The sequence below is a fragment of the Pseudophryne corroboree genome, chromosome 1, assembly GCF_028390025.1.
Source record: "Pseudophryne corroboree isolate aPseCor3 chromosome 1, aPseCor3.hap2, whole genome shotgun sequence".
NCBI lineage: Eukaryota > Metazoa > Chordata > Amphibia > Anura > Myobatrachidae > Pseudophryne > Pseudophryne corroboree.
Genome location: NC_086444.1, coordinates 606143296 through 606151004, shown reverse-complemented (window position 1 = coordinate 606151004; position 7709 = coordinate 606143296).

Genomic DNA, 7709 nt, shown 5'->3' with positions numbered 1-7709 from the left:
TGACACTTAGATTGCACACAGGTGGACTTCATTTCACTAATGTGACTTCTGAAGGTAATTGGTTGCACCAGATCTTTTGAGGGGCTTCCATAGCAAAGGGGTGAATACACATACCTCCCAACATGACCCTCTCCAGGAAGGACAAAATGCTCTGCTTCTGGACTTTCATTTTAATTTAGGATTGCTGTCACCTGTTTTGAACAGGTTAATGTGAAAGGAAGGTGTTTCAGCACAGGTGATGGCAATCATAAATTAAGAGATGTCCAGGAGCAGAGCATTCTGTCCCTCCTAGAGAGGGTCATGTTGGGAGGTATGAATACATATGCCACGCCAATTTTCAAATTTTTATTTATAAAAATTAATTTTTGTGCAGATCCATCACATAAAATTCAGATAAAAAAAAAATTAAATGACAGGTTGTAATGTAACAAAATAGGTAAAAAGCCAAGGGGGGTGAATACTTTAGCAAGACACTGTATTTCCCACAGCGGTCACGTGATATAAATAACTTTATTAAGAACATTACAAAAGAAAAACCGAGGGGTAAATTTACTAAGATGGGAGTTCTATTTAAGTTGGGATGTTGCCCATAGCAACCAATCAGAGTCCGGTATTATCTTCTTGAAGGTGCTAGATAAATGAGAAGTAAAATCTGATTGGTTGCTATGGGCAACATCCCATCTTAAATAGAACTCCCATCTTAGTAAATTTACCCCAGAGATTAGGGAGCCGCAACGCATGCAAACAAACGGCGAAGTCGAAGACTGCAGGCGACGAAGCGGAGATCCAGAAAAGCCGTTCATACATTAGGTAAGTCCCGCAACCGCCGGCAAGAGGGTGGCGATGGTGAAAAGGGGAGGAGCCCATAGCGCAGCACGAAAAAAATACCACAAACCACAATCATACATCAGGAGGTGCGGTAACTGCAGCAATTAGCATGCGCAGTTACCGTTTTTACCCAGTAAACCAGTTCATACATCTATCAGTGCCCCCCTGGCCAGAGCAGTTTCGGCCCAGCCTCCACTGCCAGGAGCAGTTCTACCAGCAGCAGCCACGGGTCAGCTTGAGGAGGCCCCATGTCTGTCCCACCTCTTCTTCACTGTCCACCATGCCTACTGTCTGCAGTTCCACTGGTGTTCGCTTGGTCTGTACAGCAGCAAGCAGTGGCGCACCCATCTTTCCCCTTATTTGAGATCACAATTCGTGTAGGGAATTGGATTTCCCCCTCTGATTCTCCACAATGGCAAACAGTAGAGGACCCAGTGATTCTGCTATGGAGTCAGCTGCGTCACATCTGGGTTCAACTCTGATCCACTGTAAGGGAGGAGGCGGGACTAGTTGGGAGAGCAGGAAGCCCCAGCAGTGTGCTGAGGGGAGAGGAGTGACACATGGCATCATCCTGTACACCAGGCATTCCCAACCACGGTCCTCAAGGCACACCAACAGTGCAGGTTTTAGTGATATCCAGGCTTCAGCACAGGTGACTTAATTAGTAGCTCAGTTATTTTGATTTAACCATCTGTGCTGCAGCCTGGATATCACTAAAACCTGCACTGTTGGTGTGCCTTGAGGACCGTGGTTGGGAATGCCTGCTGTACACATCACACACAGTTTACGCATCAGCAGATGTGAGCATACATGTACAAGCTCACCAGGGCAGCATCTGCTTGCTGTGTATGCTATCCAGGACACACTGCATGCGGGGAGGCGGTGCTGACAAGAGGGAGAGGGCACATGATCCAGCCCTGGCTGCCTCCATGGCCTCACACACACATGCTGCTCCCATGGCCTCATGCACATGCTGCCACCATGGCCTCATACACATACATTGCACCTAGAGCCTCTCTCTCTCTCTCTCACACACAGACACACACACACACACACACACACACACACACACACACACACACACACACACACTGCCCCAATAGCCTCACACACATTCTATTCTGCCTTCACTATGGTATTTCTTTTAACCAAATTCAGACAGACAGCATAACCACTTTTCAATAATCCCAATCAGATGTGATGATCTGAAGAATGGTATTTATTATGTAGTAGAGGAAACTGGTAAAACTGTAAAAATACAAATAATGAAATGCAATTACAACGTGCAAAGATAGTATAACCAATACAAACATATAGGCATGTAGGATGCAGACACACGAACAAAGTACTTAATCACATGCTCAAAGGATGGGTTGCAGTTGGCATACATAACTGTCAGCAGATCTATGATGGCAGATTTAAGGGTCTGTATGGTGCAGGTGAACACATACGTGATGTCAGGCTGGGACCATGCGGAAAATGAATGCCTCCAGTGAATTACCCAGAATACCCTGAGAACCTGCAATGGTGGGCTGTGAGGTTCACAATTGAGCTACAGTACTTCTGTGCTGACCACTAGATAGAGCTGATAACATTAATGACTGTAAGATGCATATGCTGAAGACATGGAACACAGAAATAAGATGATTGGCTGGTACTTTATCTCTCTCCAGTTCATCACTCTCTAATGCTTAGTACATATGCCCCCACCACCACCTCCACTTTTCTCATACCCAATATCCGGCAGGCTCTTACTAGTTTTGCTGCATCCTGTAGCTGGCTCCAGGTGCTGCTCTGTGTAGAGATGTGCCCTGTGGGCACATCAGAGGCGCTGGGTGTGCGGCGGTGGGTGTCTGGTGCAGAGATCAGATGTTTCCCTGCACCAGGCTGGCGGCGGGTAGCGGCGCGGCGGCGCTTTGAACTTGGCGCCGCTTGGGCCGCCAATGAGAAGCGCCGCCGGCGTCTTTTCAAACCCGGCGCCGTCCGTGAGCCAATCGCGGCTCGCAGGGAGCCGGCCAACGGAGGCGGGCGCGGCGATCCAATCGGCGCTCGCCGCATCACAGGCCCCGCCCCCGGCATCTGACGTCAGACGCCGGGCGGGAGCCAGGAGAAAAGACCGCGCGCGGGAGCGCGAAGGAAGAAGAAGACGCCTCGCAGGAGCCGACGACGGAGGGCGCGCGGAAGAGCGCCGAAGAGCTCGGGTGGCCGCGGAAGAGGCCTGAAGACTCCAGTCCCGGAAAAGGAGATGTCCAGCGGCGGCTGGACGCGGCGAGGCGACGGCGGCGCCGCTGGCCAGGACGGGACGGCGGCGCCGCTGGCCAGGACGGGCCAGCGGCCGAAGATTGAAAAGGAGCGCCGGAGAGGTCACCAGGGGTGGAAAGGAAAAGAGCTGACAAAGCTCCCCCCTGGTGCCTCTCCCAGCGGGTCAGGTAGGCCCTTCTCAGGTGCCCCTGTACCCGCTCCTCCCTAGACCACCGGGTGTTCGGGCATTAGGCCCGTGGGCACAGTCAGGCCCTTCCGGCCTGTGGGCACGTAGTCGGGCCCTCCCGGCCCGTGGGCACATAGTCGGGCCCTCCTGGCCCGTGGGGGACATTTAGTCGGGCCCTCCTGGCCCGTGGGGGACATTTAGTCGGGCCCTCCTGGCCCGTGGGCACGTGTAGTCGGGGGACCCCCCGGCCCGTGGCCCAGATAGGCAGGCACTAGGCCTGGGGGCACAGTTTGGGCACTAGGCCCATAGGAATAGTCAGGCCACAGGCCTGTGGGACGAGTAGGCGGGCATTAGGCCCAAGGGGCATATCAGGCAATAGGCCTGTGGTGCATTAGAGGGCATTAGGCCCTAGTGTATTCTGGCCAATTAGGGCAGCATAAGGGGACCCTGGGCACTAGGCCCAGGTCACCCAACGAGGGACAAATTAGGCGGGCGCTAGGCCCGTGGGTGAAGCCAGGCCTCCGGCCTGTGTGCAGTCAGGGGGCGCTAGGCCCAGTGAAGAAGTGTTTCCCCCGAGGTGAATAGAGGTGGTACTGGGCACTAGGTCCAGGCCACCCTGAGGTGATTAGGTAGACAGGCTCGCTTGGACTGAGCCCCACAAAAGGGAAGGTACAGGAGGTGGGTAGGCTGTGCGGCGTCCACCCCCCAGAGTGCAGGTAGGGATCTAACGGAACCACACCGTTTGATGTTGTACTCTGATATGTGTGTTGTTACCGTGCAGGGCAAAATGTTGTTTTAGAGTTTGTGCATAGTTTGTGTTGCACCACCCACACTTGAGCCAGTTTGAGGGCTTTGTTATGTAGCTAGTGTAGCGGACGCACACTAGGTTAGAGTTAGGCCCTGCACGGCTGTTTCTCTCTTTGCCTCCTTACAGGGACCTGTAAGTGGAGAAGATCGGAGTAAAAGACGTAGGACGGTGAGTAACATCGGTCTGTGTGTTCCTTCTGTGTTCGTCCCTATCTGTCTCCCTTCCTTCAGGGCGAGCGGTGAGCCTTGCACGCGGTTGCAAGGTAGAGTTTCCACCTGGTGCGAGAGTGCCAATAGGTGAAATTCGGGCTCTGAGGCGTACGCCTGGGATGACCCTCACCTAGCCCGAAAGCACATTTTCCTCGGTTCCGGAGGGCGTTTCGGTCCACAGTCAGGAGGACGGCACTCAGCAATCTCCTTCCTCCTAGGTCATCGTGTCTGGATCCGATTGAAGATTGCCAGGTCCGTTGAAGGTTCCGGTACCTGAAGGTGAGAGAGAGCGGCGCCTGGTGAGTACCGAAACTACACCTGCACGGCAGCAGGCACCACCACACGCACCGCCGCACCTCTTACACTCTGCACTCCATCTGGCATACTTTGTAAATCAGCAATTGTGCAGATCCATGAAGTGAACACATTTGCTGTCTTCTGATCTGATGTTGAGCACTGGCGCTGTGGCTTCTGGGGCTATTCCTTGATGTCTTCTCTGATCAAGCGATCCTCATATCATAGTGAAAAGAAGATGGGGCAGGGGAAAAATCTACCACTGCCAGCATTCTGGGACAGGTGTTCAGTTGGTGGTTTGAGGTGCAGGGCTGTACCTTTCTAGGCTCCGATGCTTTGGGCGACAGCCCTGTCAGCCTGTGCCTTGAGCCGCCCCTGTTTTTTACAGGGAAGCAGACAGTATGGGTGACAGCAGTATGCAGGAAGACTTTATTTTTCCAAGTATAACCAGCTGCTATGGGGCCCACACCTGAGGGGGGCCTGTCTTTCTTCTTTGTCCCAATTTTCTATATGGCCTTTTTTTTTGTCATAGTGCAGTGCATGTGGCCCACAAATGACTGGTTACACCCATGGATATGGTATATTCTGTTTATAAGTGAACCTAAAGACTGTTTTAGACTTGTTTATACCTGGTTCTCAGGAGTCGCCATTGCCACTGAGCTACTGACTGTTCCCACAGATGCTTGATTTAGGCAACGTTCATCCTGTTTCAGGACCGGAGCACCAATAGTTTTTCACAGAGGAGATTTGTAACCTACTTATACTTAGTAGAGGATGAGGCATGGAGGAGAACTGTTTACAGACCTATTTCTCCATCTCAAAATAATGTTTAAATAATACAAAGGTATTGATCCAACTATTATTATGCTGTGTAACTAAAATTTCTGTTCAGCCGTAGAGCCACTGTGTATTTGTGGGCACACACAAACACTTTTTCTAAATTAGAAAAAAAGCACAACATTTTTATTTAAATGGTTCATCATAGCTAGATCTTAGGGGGTCATTCCGACCCGTTCGCACGCTGCGGTTCATCGCTGCGGTGCGAACGTGTCGGACATGTGCATGAACTGTGTCCACAATGCGCATGTGCGTCGTTGCCCGCAATGACCAGTAGAAAGAAGAAAGTGATCGCTAGCACGATTGCAAGAAGATTGACAGCAGGGAGGCGTTCCAGGGCGGATACTCACCATTTTCCAGGCGTGAAGATCCAAACGCAGGCATGTCCAGGTGTTTGGAGGGCGGTTGTCTGACGTCAATTCCGGGACCTTCATCGCTGGATTCATTGCACAGGGTAAGTAACTGCAGGGCTAGTCTTGTTCTGCACAAAACTTTTTTAGCATAGCAGGGCTGCACAAGCGATTGCAGTCCTGCTATGCTAAAATACACTCCCCATAGGCGGCGCCTAGTTGATCGCACGAGCAGCAAAAAGTTGCTACGTGCGATCAGCTCGGAATGACCCCCTTAGTTACACTCTCATGGAGAATGTAAGTGGTGGGCAAAATATATTTTAAGTGAAAAATTATTTTACAATACCTATCCCCTTTCCTAACATAAATTGCTACTAGACTTTCTTCTTCTGCATTTGCATCTGGTACATTTATGCCCAATGCTGGGCATACGCTGACAGATAAAATGTGTCAGATTGACAGAGCTTGGGACCAGCAGTAAAGCAGGAATGGCCGCAGCATCAGCTCCTGATTGTCCTGCTGTCCTCGAGCTTTGATTGGCTGGCAATGGTTGCCAGAGTCAAAATGCCACCAGCACTGTATCTTCATGGCTGCCTGCTGGTTCGCAGGCTGTAACCAGTGGCGGATTCTGATCGCAGAACCCGGACGCTTCCCCAGGCATGCCAGCAATAATGGGCATTGAGGGAGGCAGGTCAGTGAGAAGAAGGAGGAGGCAAAAGGAAAGAGGGAGCAGTCCTCGGACCCACAATTTATGATGGCAGCCCCGCTGATAAGATCATCAGAAGAAAAAAATATACCCAGTAGGGTATGGCTGATGTATAAAAGCGGTTTGTGCATAATATTTGTTTTAAATACACCAAACTGATCCCACCACAATAGACAGCTGAATAGAAAAACAACAGGGGTGCTCAAAATACATCTGCTGGTTTAAAAATATTTTTATATATAAAATGTATTAAAACATATTTCTACACATTGGCCCTCATTCCGAGTCGTTCGCTCGGTAATTTTCATCGCATCGCAGTGAAATTCCGCTTAGTACGCATGCGCAATAATCGCACTGCGACTGCGCCAAGTAATTTTACAATGAAGATAGTATTTTTACTCACGGCTTTTTCTTCGCTCCGGCGATCGTAGTGTGATTGACAGGAAATGGGTGTTACTGGGCGGAAACACGGCGTTTTAGGGGCGTGTGGATAAAAACGCTACCGTTTCCGGAAAAAACGCAGGAGTGGCCGGAGAAACGGGGGAGTGTCTGGGCGAACGCTGGGTGTGTTTATGACGTCAAACCAGGAACGACAAGCAGTGAACTGATCGCAGATACCGAGTAAGTCTGAAGCTACTCTGAAACTGCTAAGTAGTTTGTAATCGCAATATTGCGAATACATCGGTCGCAATTTTAAGAAGCTAAGATACACTCCCAGTAGGCGTAGGCTTAGCGTGAGCAACTCTGCTAAATTTGCCTTGCGAGCGATCAACTCGGAATGAGGGCCCTTATACATAAATCATCATAAACTGTACATGCAGGTGGACATAATAAAGCATTTGACTGTGGCCACAGATAAATAATATATTAATGCACAATGCTGGTTATGGTATAAATTAGTGATGTGCACCGGACATTTTACGGGTTTTGTGTTTTGGTTTTGGATTCAGTTCCGTGGCCGTGTTTTGGATTCGGACGCGTTTTGGCAAAACCTCCCTGAAATTTTTTTGTCGGATTTGGGTGTTTTTTTTACAAAAAACCCTCAAAAACAGCTTAAATTTGGGGGTCATTTTGATCCCATAGTATTATTGACCTCAATAACCATAATTTCCACTCATTTTCAGTCTATTCTGAACACCTCACACCTAACAATATTATTTTTAGTCCTAAAATTTGCACCAAGGTCACTGGATGACTAAGCTAAGCGACCCAAGTGGCCGACACAAACATCTGGCCCATCTAGGAGTGG